Here is a 20,304-nt window from a genome sequence, read left to right on the forward strand (position 1 = left end):
CAATGACTAGTTAATTTGTGCTTGAGAAGTTTAAAGGGGAGTCCTTCCACGTATGGCAAGTTAAAATTAAATTTATGTAATGAAGGATGGGCTATGGGCCATTGTAAATGGAAGGGAAAAATGTTCAGAAGATGAAGGGGATGAAAAGAATAAATGGTTGAGCTCGAATGAAAAAGTATTAGCTATCATTGCATTAGGATTGGGTGATGGATTTATTCATCACATTGCATCACAAGATACATCTAAGAGTGCTTGGGATGAGCTAGAGAAATTATTTGGGGCAAAGCAAAAGAATTCAAAAATAAGCTTGAAAATATAATTCTTTGGCTTGGATATTAAAGATCGTATTCAACACACCTAAATGAAGAGCATAATATAGCAATTCGTTTGCATTGGGCACCAGTAGTAGAAGAAGAGGTTTCCATAGCCATATTGTTAAAAAGCATGATACTTGAGGAGTACAGGCCCTTGGTAGCTACCTTGAAGAACCTCCCAAATCCAACCATTGTAGGAGTAGAAGTAGCACTCATAGAAGAAGAGAAGTGGATTCTAGGGAAGACACTTCAAGCTATATCGAGTGAGGAGAAAGCATCTTATAAAGAGAACTAGGACTGAGGACCATAGAAGGACTAAGGATAAAGATAACATGTCATCATTGTGGCAAAATTGGTCACATAGCAAAGGATTGTTGGCATAAAAAGTGAGCCAAAGAAGCCAATGTAATGTCAAAGAAGGAAGACGGTGATGAGGCCTCCCATGATCGAGGCAACACATATCATCTCTTCTAGATGAGATAAGGAGCATGGATCCTAACCCCTGGTTGTAACCCCGCTCTCCCAGTGTGTAAAACTTAGATGGACCACTCCAACCATATGAGTATGGAGTGTAGGTCAGTCAATATATGCTAGGTGTTAGACCCTCATCACATTGAGGGGAGGTGTTAAGAAAACCAATGTGTGATCAACAATAAGGGCCAATTGTATATAAGGAAATTTATCATAATGGAAACACACAATCGCCCTTTGTGCTATGTGAGCTCTTGTCTTGTCTTGTGTATGAGAGAGAGAGAGAGAGAGAGAGATAACTCTAGTGCATGTGCCTCTTCTATGCTTTTGTGTGGACGAGTGAGAGGACGATTGTCTTGGATTGTGGTGTGAGTGACTTCGCAGTGACAAAGTGGAGGTGGAGATTAGAGGATTGGAGCTTCCAAAAGCGAGCTTAGAGAGCCTCAAGGGACGTGAGCTCGAAGCATTAGTAAGTACTTCATGATGGTTGTTGTCTATTGCTTCTTCCGATTGTGAATGTGTGGAGTTCTCTTGGGAGGTGTAGTAGGCCATAACATTTTTGGCACTGCTCTGGGGAAACAACCATTGTTTCTTCCATCTTCTTAGAGCTCCAGCTTCCATTATGCAAGATTCACTATTACCTTTGCATTCAAAAGGTGCATTGTGAAAATTTGTGTAGATAATGTTTGTGTGGAAAGGAAGAAAATGAGTAGTTGTGGAAATTTGTGTGTGTGGAAATGTGGGTGAGTACTTGGTATTGCCTAAAGGAAAGCTACACTTGGATTTCCTTTTGATTTTGTTGATTTTGTTACCAATTTTATTATCATGAGATAGCAGTTGGTAACACTCGTTTTTCTGTTTTTTCAAAAAAAAATCACGAAAATCATAAAATAAGGAGCCATTGGTTGTGTGGGTGACTTGCATTACATTCCTTTTGCTAGGCTCAAGCTTTTTGGATCTTTTGGGTAGGGAAATCATACTCTAAATCAATCAAAACATCATTATATTGACTCAATTGTTAACACGTGAAAGTGCAAGAAAGCGTTTCACAGCGTGAAACGCATTGCATTTCACGACGTGAAACACCGCCTGCCATTAGTGTCAAAAATTTTGGGATTGCCTTACTAAAGTTAGTGCATCTTATCCTGACACGACTAACACAAGGAAATGGAAAAGTCTTATCCCATGAAAGTGTAGCACAACAGTTCATAGTGTGAAATACATTTCACGACATGAAACACAATCTGCTATTTCATGACATGAAAAGTAGTCTAATATTTCATGGAGACCTGCTATTTCACGACGTGAAAAGGGTTATTCACGGAGTAAAGGATTGTCAGACCAAAGGTAAGGGAGGGTCATAAATGCATTATAGGAGTCTCCTTGACTTGAATTAATGCAATTCTGAACCAAAAATTCAAAGCATGAAACACAAGTTGTTCATAGTGTGAAATACATTTCACGACATGAAACACAGTCTGTCATTTCACGACTTGAAACATAGCCTGCTATTTCACGACGAGAAATGCAATCCGACAAAAAACCAAGCTTAACAGTTGGAGTAGTAAGTTAGCCTGTTGAATCGTATCCTTGTGCACTTGAGATCAGGGAAACTTATTGGAGATGACCTTACCCCCGACGATAGTGCATCTAATCACCCAAGTTCCTCCTACTAGAGAAGTGTTGGTTTAGGTCGCTCGGTGAGCAATCAATTAAGTGTTGCATCTTGGAGAAATCTGACCACTACAGAAACTAGTAGCGAAGAATCCATGGAAGAAGGATTAAGGTTCTCCAGATTTGGAGAGGAAAGGAAACCAGCTTCTCCTGCGAAGTCCAGTGGAATCTTTGATATAGCCAAGGGATTTTTTGGTCTCCAACATGGCACAAAAGATGAAGCTCAATCTGTGGGCACAAACCCGTCAACAAGCGTGAGACATGTTCTAAAACCGGACCTACCAATACATACATCCCTAACGTCTGGACCCACGAACACTAACCCTTTGAGACTTAGTGGAATGACTCCTAGGGTCAGGCAGGACAAGGAAAATGCTGCCAAGACGTGTAAAATCTTCTTTCCCACATCTGAGGAATTAGAGAGTTGACATAAAGATGGCAGAAGTAGAGCGTCAAATATGCAACTTCTAAGCTTACAAAGGCAAGAGCTCGATACAGAGGGAAATTGATAATTTGAATCTATTACGGCCACGTGGCAAGGAAATAGAAACATCTAGCGAAGCCATGGATAACATGGGAATGGGAATGGCAGAAGGAGGAATACCAACCCTAGAACCCATAAATGAGAATCCCAAGGTTGAGGAAGACCTTGAATTGCACGAAGAAGTGGACAATCTACCTAGGGCATCTACCTTGAATTGCACGAAGAAGTGGACAATCTACCTTGAATTGCACGAAGAAGTGGACAATCTACCTAGGGCATCTACCGGAAGAAGAGAATCAGCTCTACACAAGAGAGGAGATAAATGAAATGATCAACAATCCCACTTTCTTACAGAGCACGGGCTGAGGCCACTAATGAGATGAGACAGGTGATGAGGAATTGCTTGGACCCAACCATAGACCTGACTGGATAGATGGAACTACACAAGTAGAGGAGGATGTCTAGGTAGGAGGGGGGTAGCTCCTTGGAGGCCAATAATAGATCCTCACATAGATCTAATATAGCCACAAGGCAAGATTTATTGAATATGGCCGCAGAAATGGATAGAGGCATGGTAAGGGAACTAGGCATGACCCTTGAATCCAGACCATCTCAGATGAAGCCACACGTTATTTCAAAACTCATGCAAAAATTCTCAGGAGATGGGGACCCGATCCAACATATAGAGATCTTTGAGTCAACATGTGAAACATGTGGGCCGGTGAGTGACGTGACTATGATACATGCCTTTTCTCTAACTTTAGAAGGGAAAGCTCACCAATGGTATCAAACCTTAAAGCCTGAAGATAAATTCAATTTTATATGGCAACGAATGTGTTCATACCAAGCTTTGCTCGAAGTGGTGATAGGTGGAGTCCTATGGCTCAACTCTATAACATAAAGCAAAAAGAAAATGAATCCTTACAGGGTTATGTCTCTCGACTCAAGCACATAAACTCAAGATGCAAAGTGAGGGAAAGGCTAATTGATGATTAATTATTGCCTTGCTTCCAGAGAGGATTTCGAGATCATAAGATGCATGATTATATGGTGTTAGCCCGATCAACTACTCTGGATACATGCTGTAATAGAATATGAAGATAACATGCTTGAGTTGGAAACCAGAAGATGCCAAGGCAGCTTTGGTGGTAGCAACATCAGTCTCTAGTCATCAGGATGCGGGATCCAAGAACAAGCAAGTTGGTAACATGACAGTTCAAGAACTTAGCACTACCTTTTTGGAAAAGTTAGAAGTCAGGGAGACAGGCGAGAAGCATCATGAAATGCTCAACTCTATCCCCAGAGAGACTTGATTTGGTGCTCAATCTATAGAGAAAATCATACGAGCACTGAATGCCCTCATCTAAGACCAAGGCAGTTACTTTATTGTGCTCACTCTGTTAAAGACTAAGAAACTACGATACTGCCATGTGCAAGTACCCAAGGATCCAGCCTTTAGCACAATTGCCAGCACCCAGAGTGCCTCTAGCTTTAGCACCACCACCATTGCAATCCAATGTGGCTACAGGGCAGCCGAATACATCCTGCTTACCACCAAGAGGAATGTTCAGGATGTAGGACATGTCGCCATTACCGCCACCTCTTCTACCACCACAGCCACCACAAGCCAAGATCAACCAGGTTTTGATTGAAGAACCCTTGGAATAGGGGGAAGCTATGCGCGAAGTAGAAGTGAATAACGACTACTACGAGAAACCAACTGAGACTACACCGGAGCATTATGTCTTACAAAATAGCATGCTAGTACCATTATTTCAAACCATGGTATAGTGGAAGGGAAAAGACATAAAGTCGACTATGAGAAGGGGACCCATGTAGTGTTATCATTGTAATGGACCTCATCGAGCAGCGGAGTGTCCTCTTAAGAATGTGGCTAATGCTAGTCAAACTTAGTCGTGGACCAGGACAAACCAATGCCATGCCCACTCTTTCATGTCTTGAGTGTGGTCTTGATCATCTGAGCAAGGACTGCCCATATCATGCCAATGTCAATGCCTCTACATCTAATCATGCCACCATAAGGACTATAAGTGTGTAGCTTGGAAATATTACACAAGTAAATGTCCTGACATGCACACAAATGAAACAGGTGAACAAAGGGGTTCAAGATCGATCTGAGGAAGAGATCAGGAGATATTACAACCTCTAAGATTGGGAGAAGAAGAAGAGTGAAAAAGGTGGGCAAGGGTGACACCTTGGTCGTAATTCATGATGGATCCGAGGAAGATACCATTGATACCAGTTCCACCTAATCAAAGGAAGGAGACAATCAAGTGTCGAGGCCAGATGAGTGGACAAAAGAGAGATCAGCAACCCCCAAGGGTGTTGGAGAATATCCAAATACTGAGGAGGAAATAAAATAGCTTAAGGAAGCTAAGGTCCTTGTAGAGTAGTGTCAGCGCGACCATGAAGGTAAATTGAGGGCTAACAGGGCTAGGGATATAGTGTATCCACTGATTGTTAAAGGAAAGAAAATTGGATTTGCCGAGTCCAATCCCAGAAGAGTCCGAGGAAGGGACTCATAGTGATCTGATGGCAAGAATGTTTGCAGAGGCAGATCAGGAATTGTCAAACCATTCATTCCCTAAGATTGAATATGAGACAAACACGTTGAAGGATCCCTCACTTGCCGCCAGAGAACCTAGAGACATAGGCAGTCTCTCAGCAATATTGTCTACAATTGTCAAAATGCCGCTTGGACCTTTGCTATGTAACACACCGGCATTGTGGGCAGATGTCAAGGATTGGGTAGAAGGGAGAAGAACCCAATGACCACGGAGGAGAGCTAGAGTCCTCTGGCAGGAAAAAACCAAGAACCTAAGGAAAGGAGAGCACCTAGATTCATCCAAATACCTATCAACCAATTGGGGAGGTATTATGAGAGTCATGATACAAATGCCACAATTTCAATCCACCATAACGGGTACCAAGCTCTTGCTATCCTAGACGGCGGTGTAGGTGTGAGCATTATCACCAACAAGCGATGTTAGGAAAACTGGAGTTAGAGAAAGTGGACCTAATCGTGAAAATGGCAGATGGAACATCCTTAAGACCAATGGGGTTATTGAAAAACTTAAAGCTTAAGGTCTTTTCGTTCTGTTACCATCACACATTTTTTATAATTCATATGATATTATCTTGGGTAGACCCTTCATGAGGGAAGCCAAGGTGGTGCATGATTGGGCATTAGACCAAGTGTACATCCGAAAGGATTCACAAACTCTAAAGATCAATCTCCATACATGGAAGGCACACTCCATGGAAGGGCAATTGTTTGGGAATGATTTGGTCTCACAACAACTAAATGAACCACATCGTTACAAGGCTGCCAACCAGTTAAAGAACACTCATGGGAAGAGGAAGAGAATGAGATGTACGCATCACTTCCACCTTCAGACTTCAGTGAAAACTAGATGCATGTACTTGCCATCATAGATGTGTTGCCTCCAAGAGGAACAAAATATGTTGAATCGGGAATGATTCCCACTAGCTCAGTGCACATGGTGGATGTGCAACTCATGGAAGAGGAAATGAAGGATGTGTTGCCTCCAAGAGGAACAAAATATGTTGAATCGGGAATGATTCCCACCAGCTTAGTGCACATGGTGGATGTGCAACTCATGGAAGAGGAAATGGAGGATGAAGCCTCAAGCACAGAAGCACTTGTACCGCATGGTCGCAACATCGCTCAACACCTCAGGAAGTGGGGAAAACAAAAAAGGTATATTTCTTGATGTAATGCCCTATTGCAAAGTAAAACCACGAATGCCCAGTGGCTAAGATATCACAAGGTCACTAAGGTGCACGATGAGTTCTCTAAGAACTAGGGTGAGGAGTTGAGTAAGATAACCTTGGAAGGAAAACAAGAGGAGAAATCTACACTTCAAGAGCCTGATACACCTAAACTCACTAAGGCAGGATGAAGAAAACAAAATAAGGCTATGGTTGAAGCCGAGTGAGAGACAAGGAAGGCGATGGCTCAGACAGAGGATGATGAGGATGACAAGCCAGACTTGCTCTTAGTGTTGGACCATTTCAAAACCTACACCATTGATGAACATAAGTTGTCCAATTGACTGCCAAAAGAGTAAAGGAAAATGGCCAATCCATGTCTTACAATGGGCCAACAAAAGTTAAGGACGTAGACATTACAGAGCTAGGGGAGGATCCCAAACCTATCTACATTGCTAATGACTTAACTGCTATCGAAGAAGAAGAACTCATTGCTCTCATAAAAGAGTTTAAGGATTATTTTACTTGGAAATATACAGAAATGAAGGGTGTACCACTTGAGGTGGTTTAACACACTATCCCGATCATGGAAGGATCAAGACCATCCAAGCAAAAACCATATCAGATGAATTCTAAATATGCAGCTATTATAAAGGAGAAAATTGATAAACACATAGCTACTACAGATTTCATCTATGAGATTGAGCACATAGGTTGGCTATCACCAATAGTAATTGTGCCAAAAAAGAATGGGAAGCTAAGAGTTTGTGTTGATCTCAAAAAGGTCAGTGTAGCTACTAGGAAGAACGACTACCCATTACCATATACGTAGCATGTATTAGAACGGGTAGCATGTGAGGAAGCCTATAGCTTCTTAGATGGGTTTTCAGGCTACAATCAAGGGTCCATTTCACCAAAAGACCAACACAAGACAACCTTCAGCATGATGTGGGGGACCTATGCTTATAAGGTTATGTCTTTTGGACTCACTAATGCACCAACAACTTTCCAACGATTGATGTGCATGGCATTCAAGGACTACTTGCAAAGCTGGCTTAAGGTATTCATTGGAAATCTTTGTGCACACTCACAATGGATAGAACATCTAGATTTCTTGAAGATGGTGTTTGAGAGGTGTTGATTATATCACATATCCTTAAACTCTTTAAAGTGTCAATTTTGGATCAAACACGATCTTATCTTAGGGCACATTGTCTCTAAGAGTGGTATTTCCACTGATGAGGGCAAGGTGAAGTTGATCTTGGAATTACCCCCACCAACAAACTACAAGCATGTGCAATGGTTTATGGGACACGTTAGGTATTATCAACGATTCATCATATTCTATGCTGAAATTTCCAAGCTATTGTACAGACTGGTCATTGTCTTTGAATGGATTGAAGAATGCCAAGAAGCATATGACAAGTTGAAGAAAGCACTAGCTAGTGCACCAATTTTGGAGCTACTAAATGGGAATAAGATGTAAATGGGATGCGATAGGATGTGAATGGATATGATAAGATATAAATGGGATGTGATAGGATGAGAATGGATGCGATAAGATGTAAATGGGATGCGATAGGATGTAAATGGGATGCGATAGGATGTGAATGGATGTGATAAGATGTGAATGGGATGTGATAGGATGTAAATGGGATGCGATAGGATGTGAATGGATGTGATAAGATGTGAATGGGATGTGATAGGATGTAAATGATTGTGGATGAGATGTGAAGTAAATGGATGTGGATGTGTATGTAAAAGACTGTGATGTAAATGAATGTGGATGTGAATGATGAGATGAGAATGAGATGCGAGGTTATGTGAAAGGATGAGATGTAAAGTAAATGGATGTGGATGTGTATGTGAAAGAATGTGATGTAAATGAATGTGGATGTGAATGAGATGTGAGGTTATGTGAAAGGATGAGATGTAAAGTAAATAGATGTGGATGTGTATGTGAAAGAATGTGATGTAAATGAATGTGGATGTGAATGACGAGATGAGAATGAGATGTGAGGTTATGTGAAAAGATGTGATGTGATGTAAATGGATGTGGATGTGATAAGATGTGATGTAAATGGATGTGGATGTGGATGTGATGTGATGTAAATGGATGTGGATGTGAATGGATGTAATGTGATGTAAAGGGATGTGGGTGTGATGTGATGTAAAGGGATGTGGATGTGAATGTGATGAGATGTGAAGTGATAGGTGTGAATGTGAATGAATGGATGGATGTGAATAGTCGTGCATGTGAATGACTGGATGGATGTGGATGAATGAGATGGGATGTGTATGAATGAGATATGATGTGGATAGATGTGGATGTGATGTAATGTGGATAGAATGTATGTGATGGGATGGTGATGAGAATGAATATGATGGATATGAATGGATGTGATGTGATGGATGTGATATAAATGAATGTGATGAATGTGAATGGATGTGATGGATGTAATATAAATGAATGTGATGAATGTGAATGGATGTGATGTGAATCGGGATCGATGTGAATGGATGAGATGTGATGTGAAATGGATGTGATGTGATGTGATGTGAATCGAGATAGATGTGATGTGAAATGGATGTCATGTGAATCGGGATAGATATGAATGGATGACATGTGATGTGAAATGGATGTGATGTGATGTGAATCGGGATAGATGTGAATGGAGATGTGATGTGAGTCGAGATAGATGTGAATAGATGAGATGTGATGGGAATGGATGTGATGAGAATCAGGATAGATGTGAATAGAGGAGATGTGATGAGAATGGATGTGATGTGATGTGATGTGAATCAGGATAGATGTGAATGGATGTGATGTGATGTGATGTGAATCGGGATAGATGTGAATGGATGAGATGTGATGTGAATGGATGTGATGTGAACCGGGATAGATGTGAATGGATGAGATGTGACGTGAATGGATGAGATAAGATGTGAATGGATATGATGTGATGTGATGTGGATATGGGTAGGTGAGAAATGGATGAGATGTGATGAGGATAGATGTGATGAGATGTAATATGATGTGATTGGATGCGAATGGATGAAGGATGATGAGGATATATATGATTGGATGTGGATTAAGTAAAGTGAATTGATTTAGAAGAATGTGGAATAACGGAAAATGATGAACGATGTGAAAAGATGAGAGTTCATTAGAAACTGTGTTTATGACCTGTTTTTAAATGATTGTTTTATGTTAAGAATGCTGGGGAAGCATTTTGACCATCTTGTGAATAAGGTCATGGGTGGAGGACTAAGTGATAAAGTTGCAACAGCTGACGGAGAGTCAATGGTGGAGGATGTCTCGCTTAGCAAGGTCGGCCGAGGTCTTGACCAGCCTCGGTTCAATTTAAATGGTGAGCTGCCGGTACGGTGGATGAGGGACCAAGGAAGCGACCTATGAGTGAAGCACTAGGTGACATGCAAAGGATCCTAGAGGGTGCTGACCATACGGTGCTTGGGCTCTGGCTCGTCGGCGAAGATACCCACGCGTGCGTCGAGGAAGAAAATGGAACAAGGTGTTAGAGTTGTTTTCTGAACTCGGGCATGGATCTGGTTGATCGACCTTGCTGGTCCTCAACGAATGAGTCAATGGCTCTTTTATATGGATCTGTTGGTTGATCTTGCTGATCTTCAACGGAGAATCCATCTGGATTTTCTTATGTGATTATATTGCCGGGTACTACGAGCTAGAAACTATTGAAAAGGCCCCTGAGTGGACAAGTGGTGAGCGTTTTGGTTGCCAACGATGCCATAGGTACAGCGATGAAGGAATGATTGGAAATTAGAATTCAACCGGATATTTTGGAGGATTACGATCAGTGATACTATGGTTTCATTAAAAGATTGTTTTAAAGACAGCTGAATCTGTGAAACAGGCAATTTCATATTGGGTGTGTAAGTGGTGTGACTATCTTGAAGTTTGCATGAAGCGCCGGCTAGGGGGCCTGGGAACCCTTTTCCCTAGTGCCCCGGGACAAAAACCTAACTAAATTCCTAATTGGATCCCATCATTACAGTGGTTGGGCGGTTGGCTAACCCATGGGACTGGATGGGGTTAGGCTGGACTGAAGGATTCCTAAAATGAGACTCAATTTTGTTATGGTACGATAGATGAAGTAAATCCTGGACAGTCCTTGTTCTATGGAAAAGAATCAACGGCTGTGCCTCTCGATGAGGAAAAAAACGTTGGTCTCCATGATCCAAGTGCAAGTCTTTTCCTTGATTTGACCATGAGACTTATGGGTTTGGTGGGATCAGTTTGGTTAGTGATGACATTGACTACGTTAGAATAAAAATATCCTGGAGGAATCGCCCGTGCTTTCTGGGCAAGGGAAGTTTTTCCGAGTTCAGTTTTGGAAGAGCCGAGGGATTAGTCTCTTGTTCGGATATCTGTGGGCGAGGCCCCGAGTGAGTGGCTCTGCCCTGCGTAGCAAGAAGTGCTACGCAGGGATTAGTCTCTTGTTCGGATATCTGTGGGCGAGGCCCCCGAGTGAGTGGCTCTGCCCTGCGTAGCAAGAAGTGCTACTTCCGCTGTTAGCACCCCGTATTCGTTGCGCAGAGAGGGCAGAGATCTTTCAGCTGGTATCAGAGCGAATTGGCTAAAGTGGAACAACCGAGAAGCCAGAAATGTTAAAAAATTTATGAAGTACCAGTAAAAGATTGTAATTGTGTGATGAAATTCATACAAATTGATATTCAGAATGAAGATTCATAAATTTGTAATTGGGCCTTCAGATGGAAGTACCGCAATTGTATGGAATCCCTGACTTGCTTGAGGCCTAGACATGATGGTATTTACCTTATAATTCCAAGGACCGTGACTACCCGTATATATCGAGGGTATAACTGCAGCTCTTTACTAGCAGTATAGACGAGTAAATCTAAGACCTTTAAATTATAAGCAAAAATGCTATCCAGATGATGAATTCGAATGCTGGTTGATATGATTTTAAAATTCAGGTTGAGAATTGATGAGTTGATTTGGATTCTGATTGAAAGATGATGATTCCTGAATTCTAGTTGAAAGAAGATAAGTTGAACGAAACCACAATGAGGATGAAGGGGACGAATCCCAGTAATGATGTTAATAACTGGAATGGCGATAATGACTTCAGCAAATCACTATGAGATTAGTGGATTGTGCTGACAGATTGCTGCTGTTAACACTTGACCCAGTGGATCAAGTTAAGGAATGACAAATTAAAAACGTGCATAACTGAAATTCCCATGGTGGAATGTTCAGATGGAATTTTTGGTCTAATAGACCATTATTGTGTTAAGGATATGAATGATATATTCTGAATGAATTGTTATCTGATAATGAGTTCTATATGTTCTTCTTGTAGAGAAGGGATCTTTATCCCAGGACTCTATTGGGTTGACCAGACTATAAGGAACCCCAGAATCAGTTGGATCTTAAGGGAAAGAGTTGTCCACCTTCGAGACGAGGACATCTTGCATTTTTTAAGTGGGGTAGGATGTAAGATTCCTCCCTCCAGCTTTTGAGGTGTAAAGAAGTAAGAACCTCCCCTTCTGTTCTTGAAATTATTCCCCTCTCTGGAATAAAAGAAAGATCTTGTTTTACCCTGTTTTGACCTGGAGAGAGAAAATGTCTAGAGAGAGATAATGTCTAGAGAGAGATAATCTAAAATTGAGATATTTTTGGATATAAAAATCCTCATAGTGTCTAAAATGGTTTCCCCTGAAATAGAATTTCAAAAAGAACTTTCCAATGTGCATTTGGAATTAATTGAAAATGTGTATAAAGGACCTTAGCCTAAAGGTCAAGATTTTCAAAAAAATTTGGATTATGGTCCAATTAAGGTTCCTATGTGTGGGGAGGAGATAAATCCAATGAATAAAAGAAAATACCCAAAAATGAGTAAATGTCCACATAAGATGAAGAGTTGACTGAGTACAAGATTTATTAGTTAAAAACTATGAGATATTACTAAAAAAAGAGATATTTTGGTATAATGATACATTTTTGACACCTTGGTAAGGAGGGGGGGAGACTTCAAGGAGGCACCTATTTCACACATGTGGTGGAGTTTTTAATTCAATAAAATTGTGATATTTTTATCTCTCCTCTCTCCTAGATCAAACCAAATCAAAAGGAAGCCAAACTAGGTCCAAATCTTGTCCAAATTCAGCCAAACTGAACCTGGAAAATTCTAGAACCCAGTTGGACTTGGTTAGAGGCCTCCTTCACCTATAAATAGATCCTTAGTCTTTTGTAAAAAAAAAATCTGTGAACTATACCATGCCAGTATTATATTTTAGCATAATTCAAATTATGAGTATTTATCAAAAGTAGAATTTTGAGCATTATTGGAAAATATGGGTAGAATTGATTTTTGTAAATCCCATGAATTCTTTTATTCAAAAGAAGAATATTGAATATAATTCATTTGAGAAATTAAGAAAGAATATGGAAATAGCCGTTTGTTTTCTTTATTGATCATCATGCCTTATTATATCTAGTGAATAAACCATGTACCATGGGGAGAATCACATGATGGTTGCTTTTACTCCTGGAATTCGACTTTACGATCACGGTGAGAAAAGGAACACATGTTTTGGTAGACCATATGTCTAGAATTCCAAATGGAGAACCTGCAAGGCATTGACGATGACCTCCTAGATGCTTGTCTGTTCAAAATTGATATGGTGCCTGAGTGGAGCAAGGAAATATTTGAATACCTAGCTCATGGTTTTACACAAGATTGGCCCTTGAACAATGATACGATGTGTCGGCTTATTAAACTGGCCACACCATATCAATTGATTGTTTTACAAGAAAACTATATAAGCTGGGCAAGGATGATATCCTTAAGAGATATGTGCAAGAAGATTGTAAGGTTCCTCCCTCCAGCTTTTGAGGTGTAAAGGTGTAAGAACCTCCCCTTCTATCTTGTAATTATTCCCCTCTCTGAAATAAAAGAAAGATCTTGTTTTACCCTATTTTGGCCTAGAGAGAGAAAATATCTAGAGAGAGATAATCCAAAATTGAGATATCTTTCGATATAATAATCCTCCTAGTGTCTAAAATGGTTTCCCCTAAAACGGAAGTTCAAAATGAACTTTCTAATGTGCATTAGAAATTAATTAAAATAGTATAAGGGGCCTTAGCCTAAGGGTCTACATTTTCAGAAATATTTGGATTATGGTCCAATTAAGATTCCAATGGGCCACTGGATTAATCCAAGTGTTGGGATGAGATAAATCCAAAGAATAAAAGAAAATACCTAAAAATGAGTAAATACTCACGTAAGATGAAGAGTTGACTGAGTACAAGGTTTATTAGTTAAAAATTATGAGATATTACTAAAAAAAAAGAGATATTTTGGAGTAATGATGCATTTTTGACACCTTGGTAAGGAAAGGGAGACTCTTGAGGTAGGCGCCTCTTTCACACGTGTAAAAGGGTTTTTAACTCAAAAAAGTTGTGATATTTTTATCTCTCCTCTCTCCTGGATCAAACCAAATAAAAAAGGGAGCCAAACTAGTCCAAATCTTGTCCAAATTGAGTCAAACTGAACCTAAAAAATTCTAGAACCTAGTTGGAATCGGTTAATGGCCTCCCTAACCTATAAATAGACCCTCAATCATTTGTAAGAAAATATTGGAGCTATACTATGCTAGTATTATATTAAAATAATCATATTTTCTATTATCCTTTAAATTTTCCTCTCTCTTGGGAGCTTGGAGCTCTCTCTCTCTCTCTCTACAACAACTCTTGGAGTTTCTCTTCTCCTCTTGGTGGACCAATTAATTAGTCGGGGGCTTCACTGCTAATAGTAGAGAATCAAGCCAAACTTGGAGGTAAAATCAAATTTTATGGGTTTTTCCAATCTATCTCAATGACTTTCGTCTTCTCAACCCCTCTCAAGCTTGAGAAGCTTTCTAAATGAATGTTTTAATTCAAATCAAGCTTTCCCTTAAAGTCTTAATGCTTAATTAAGAGAAAGTTAATTTTTATGCTTATTTGTAATGCTTTCTTTAAATAAATCTCTCTTTCTAAAAGAATAGCCATCTTTATGGCTAAATCCCTTGAAAAAGGATGCTTCTCAATGATAGTCTCTTAATTCAAAGCTAAACTCTAGGCTTGATAAGCTAGAGATTAAGAAAATGGTATTTTTATGATTTTGTGTTAACAAAATAATGGTTATTTCTTTTAGATTATTTATAAGTAGTTAAAAACTACTTTGATTGATTCTAAATGAGAAATAGATTATCCTATCAATTTGGGAAAAGAGAAATAATGGAATGAGCTTAATCTAGTGGAATAATCATAATTAAGTTTATGATTATTGTTAAAATTATGATTTAAATTCATAGTTTGATTTTAAGCATAAAAGAGGAACTACTATCATATTTTCATTATTTTTTTACAAGCTTTTATTCTTTTAATAAAAATTAAGAATTATCAGTAATAGTAGCGAAGCTATGGCAAAATTTTTAGAAAATAATACATATCTTATTTTTATGCATAATGCTAAAAGAGGACTTCCTACCATATTCTAGGATTGGACATCCTATGCAAAAGAATGATTTTCATCATATTCATGAGGAATATTTTTTTTGTAATTATGCATAATTAATTGATTATGAGAAAAGAGTAAATTTTGGTAAATTTATTTTTACACAAAAAGAGTAATTCCCATGATATTTGAGATCCAAGTAATTAAATGGTAAAAGAGGAATTTTTGGTAAATTTATTTTATACAAAAAGAGAAATTTTTGGTAAATTTATTTTTATGCAAAAAGAGGAATTCCCATGATATTTGAGATCCAAGTAACTAAATGGTAAAAGAGGGATTTTTGGCCTAATTCAAATTATGAGTATTTATCAAAAGTGAAATTTTAAGCATTATTAATTTTATTGGAAAATATGGATAGAATTGATTTTTGTAAATCCCAGGAATCTTTTACTCAAAAGAAGAATATTGAATATATTTCACTTGAGAAATTTGAGAAAGAATATGAAAATATCCATTGAGAAAAAGTACCTTTAACTAGGCCAAGCAATTGGCAGAAACTTAGAAAAGTCCTATTGTATCGAAAGTAGAAAACGGTACTAAATGTGAATAAGATGTGGATATGGATGTGGATGAGATGTGATGTGATGTAAATGGATGTGGATGTGGATGTGATGAGATGTGATGTGATGTAAATGGATGTGGATGTGGATGTGATGAGATGTAAATGGATGTGGATGTGGATGTGATGAGATGTGATGTGATGTAAATGGATGTGAATGTGGATGTGATGAGATGTGATGTGATGTAAATGGATGTGGATGTGGATGTGGATGTGATGAGATGTGATGTGATGTAAATGGATGTGGATGTGAATAAGGTAATGATATATGAAAGGATGTGATGTGATGTAAATGGATGAGAATGAGATATGAAAGGATGTGATGTGATGTAAATGGATGAGAATGAGATGTGAAAGGATGTGATGTGATGTAAATGGATGAGAATGAGATGTGATGTGATAGATATGCATGTGAATGAATGTGGGATGTGAATGGGTGTGATGGATGTGATAAGATGTGAGTGGATGATGTTAGATGTGGTGAGATGTGAATTTGATGTAATGAGATGTGAATGAATGTGATGTGATGAGATGCGAATGAATGTGATGTGATGTGGATTTGGTTAGATATGAATGGATGAGATATGATGTGGATAGATGAGATGTGATGTGATATGGACTTGGGCAGATGTGAATGGATGTGAAGTAATGTAAATAGATGTGAACGTGATGTGATGATATGTGGATGTGATGTGGATCTGAATGAAAGTAGATGGATGTGATGTGATATGAATGGATGAGATGCAATGTGGATATGTTGTGATATGATGTGATGAGATGTAATATGGATATGTTGTGATGTGATGTGATGAGATGTTGTGATATGAATGGATGAGATGCAATGTGGATATGTTGTGATGTGATGAGGATAGATGTGGATAGATGTGATGAGATGTAATATGATGTGATTGGATGAGAATGGATGAAGGACGATGGGAATACATATGACTGGATGTGGAATAAGCAATGTGAATTGATGTAGAAGAATGTGGAATAACGAGAAATGATGTGGAACAATGTGGAAAGATGAGAGTTTGTTAGAAACTATATTTATGAAACTTGTTTTTAAACGATTATTTTATGTCAAGAATGATGGGGAAGCATTTTGACCATCTTGTGAATGAGGTCGTGGTGGAGACCTAAGTGATAAAGTTGCAATAGCTGGCGGAGAGTCAATGGAGGACGTCTCGCATAGCAAGGTCGGCCGAGGTCTTGACCAGCCTCAGTTTGATTTAAATGGTAAGCTTCCGGTACGGTGGATGAGGGACCAAGGAAGCCTCCTATGAGTGAGTGAAGAGCTAGGTGATCTGCGAAGGAGCCTAGAGGGTGCTTGGGCTCTTGGTCACCGAAGATACCCATGCGTGCATCGGGGAAGAAAAATGGAACAAGGTATTAGAGTTGTTTTCTGAACTCGAGCATGGATTTGGTTGATTGTCCTTGTTGGTCCTCAACGGATGAGTCCATGGCTAGAACTATTGAAAAGGTCCCTGAGTGAGCAGGTGGTGAGCATTCTGGTTGCCAATGATGCCATAGGTACACCGATGAAGGAATGATTAGAAATTAGAATTCAAGCTAGGTATTTTGGAGGATTATGATCAGTGATACTATGGTTTCATTAAAAGATTGTTTTAAAGATTGCTGAATCTGTGAAACAGGCAATTTCATATTGGGTGTGTAAGTGGTGTGACTATCTTGAAGTTTGCTTGAAGCGCCGGCTAGGGAGCTTGGGAATTCTTTTCCTTGGTACCCGAGGCAAAACATAACCAAATTTCTAAATGGATCCTATCATTACAGTGGTTGGGCAGTTGGCTAACCTATGGGATTGGATGGGGTTAGGCTGGACTGATGGATCCCTAAAATGAGACTTAATTTTGTTAAGTTACGATGGTTGAAGTAAATCCTAGATAACCTTTTTTCTATGGAAAAGAATCAATGGCTATGCCTCTTGATGAGGAAAAAAGCGTTGGACTCTATGATCCAAGTGTAAGACTCTTCCTTGATCTGACCATGAGACTTATGGGTTTGGTCAGTTCAGTTTGGTTAGTGATGACCTTGACTACGTTAGAATATAATATCTTGGAGGAATCGCCTATGTTTGTTGGGCGAGGAAAGTTTTTCCAGGTTCGGTTTTGGAAAAACCAAGGGATTAGTCTCTTGTCCAGATATCCGTGTGTGAGGCTCCGAGTGAGAGGTTCTGCCTTGCACAAGAAGTGCTACTTCCATTGCTAGCACCCCGGAATTGGGGGCAGGGATCTTTCAAAGATGAGTTCGTTCACGATATTAGAAGAAGCACACTCGGGAATAGCTGGAGGACATTTTGTTGGAGAAGTTACAGCTCGCAAAGAGCCTCAAGCAGGGCTATGGTGGCCTATGTTTTTTGGAGACGCCATAGAATTTGTGAAAAGATGCGAGTGATGTCAACGATTTGCTATTCTACAATAGAAGATAGAAGGCCACTTATCGTTGTAATTGTAAGACAACCCTTTGAGAAATATGGTATTGATTTTGTTGGACCCATTAGTCTAGCATTGCATCCGTCACAAGCTTGTTATGTGATCGTCGCCACGGATTATTTCACCAAGTGGGCAGAGGCAAGAGCCTCTAAAAAAGCTAATGCTCGAACTACAGCCAAGTTCTTGTATGAACAGATCATCTCCAGATTCGGATGCCCACTAGAATTAGTCAATGACCGAGGTTCACATTTCATCAATGAGGTGATTGAACAATTCCGATTCCTTGTAGTCCAGAGGATATCTTCACCTTATTATCCACAAGAAAATGGCCAAGCCAGATCACTAACAAGATTTTATATGCTATCTTGACCAAGACCTTAGAAGCCAGTCGAACAGATAAGGAACATAAGCTAACTACACCAATATGGGCCTATTGTATATCATGTAAGGTAGCGATGCAAAAAATGCGTTAGCTGAGAGGTTGATTGACTTAGAAAAACTCAACAAAACAAGGCTTATTACATTGCATGGGCTTATGAGATCGAGAAATTATGAAGAAAACATTGGTTTGACCATAACCTAAAACACAACTAACTTGAAAAGGGGACCTTGTCCTCATGTATGGTGTTGGAATCACCAAGAAAAAGAAATTGAAATACAGAGGGTTAGGACCTTTTAGAGTGTTTGAGATCACCCCTCAAGGGTCAGTCCGAATCGAAACCATCGATGGGGTAGAAATGGAGGGGTATATCAAACGGAAGTAAGCTAAAAAAATATTATGGACCCCTGACCTAGGAAATGCTACATAAGAGCATCTTTTGAAACACAAGAAAGAGCTAGCAAAGGAAAAAATCAAACAAGCTTAGGAGGAAGCCAAGGCAAGGGAAGCCAAAACAAAACAGAGACTCCAAGGAAGAATGCTACATGTAAACATGGCTTCACTCACCTTGCTTGAAGAGGATGACGTGGATATTGAGCCTGCACACCTTAATGTATGTACATGTATCTACAAAGGGTAGTTAAACAAAGAGAATTACATTGATTGATACGCGATCAAGTTATAACTTAATTTCCTATGAAACATGGGTAGCTCTAAACAAACCCAACCTAGAGGCAACTAATGCACACGTTCGCAGTGTGTATCTATCAATTACACAAACAATGGGATTTTTGAATGTTAACATCTACATCAAAAATAATCCCTTAGTTTGGGAAGGTATTTTTTATGCCTTCAAGAAAGAACAATGGAAGAGGAGATAATTCTAGGACGATCCTGGATTTGCATCAGCAACTGTAACATCCAATGGGAAAGATAGACAGTACAACTCCACGATGGTAATGATACCATGATGATTCCATTATGGATTCCCTTGAATAAGGGAAAGCAGACGATTACATACGACATGGGGTCACCAATGCCAAGCAAAACGGGCACCACTATCGAGAATCCACTCCTGAGTATCCGTTTGCGGAGAGTCCTCCAATCTCCTCCACTTTAGAAGAACAACAAGAGGCTGACGAGCACCACTATCGAGAATCCACTCCTGAGTATCCATTGCGGAGAGTCCTCCAATCTCCTCCACTTTAGAAGAACAACAAGAGGCTGACGAGCACAAAAGGAGCAAAGAAGGTCCCAGCTCCAGCAAGAGAAGAAGAATGGACTTCAAAAACATCCACGACGCAAGGTCCTTCTTAGACTATGTGGAGATGCCCATGGATGCAGGTACATTCCTCAAAGAGAGTATGCAAGAGAAGAAGACTAGACTTCGAAAACATCCACAGTGCAAGGTCCTTCTTAGACTGTGTGGAGATGCCCATGATGCAGGTACATTCCTCGAAGAGAGTTTCGAAGGTCTTGACAAGCTGCTACAGTTCTAGTTCCATGAAGCAAACAATTCAGCCTCTACCAGCTCATCTATATGGTCACAAGGACAAAGAGTGTGGCATTGTCACCTCCTTTCCACTCATTTACTGCATGACAGACACACAAAATTATGGAAGCAGATCCAAGACAAAACAAACCAAGTGCAAGCTC

Source organism: Cibotium barometz, chromosome 2 (assembly GCF_041138505.1).
Source record: "Cibotium barometz isolate CiBa-2024 chromosome 2, ASM4113850v1, whole genome shotgun sequence".
Lineage (NCBI taxonomy): Eukaryota > Viridiplantae > Streptophyta > Polypodiopsida > Cyatheales > Cibotiaceae > Cibotium > Cibotium barometz.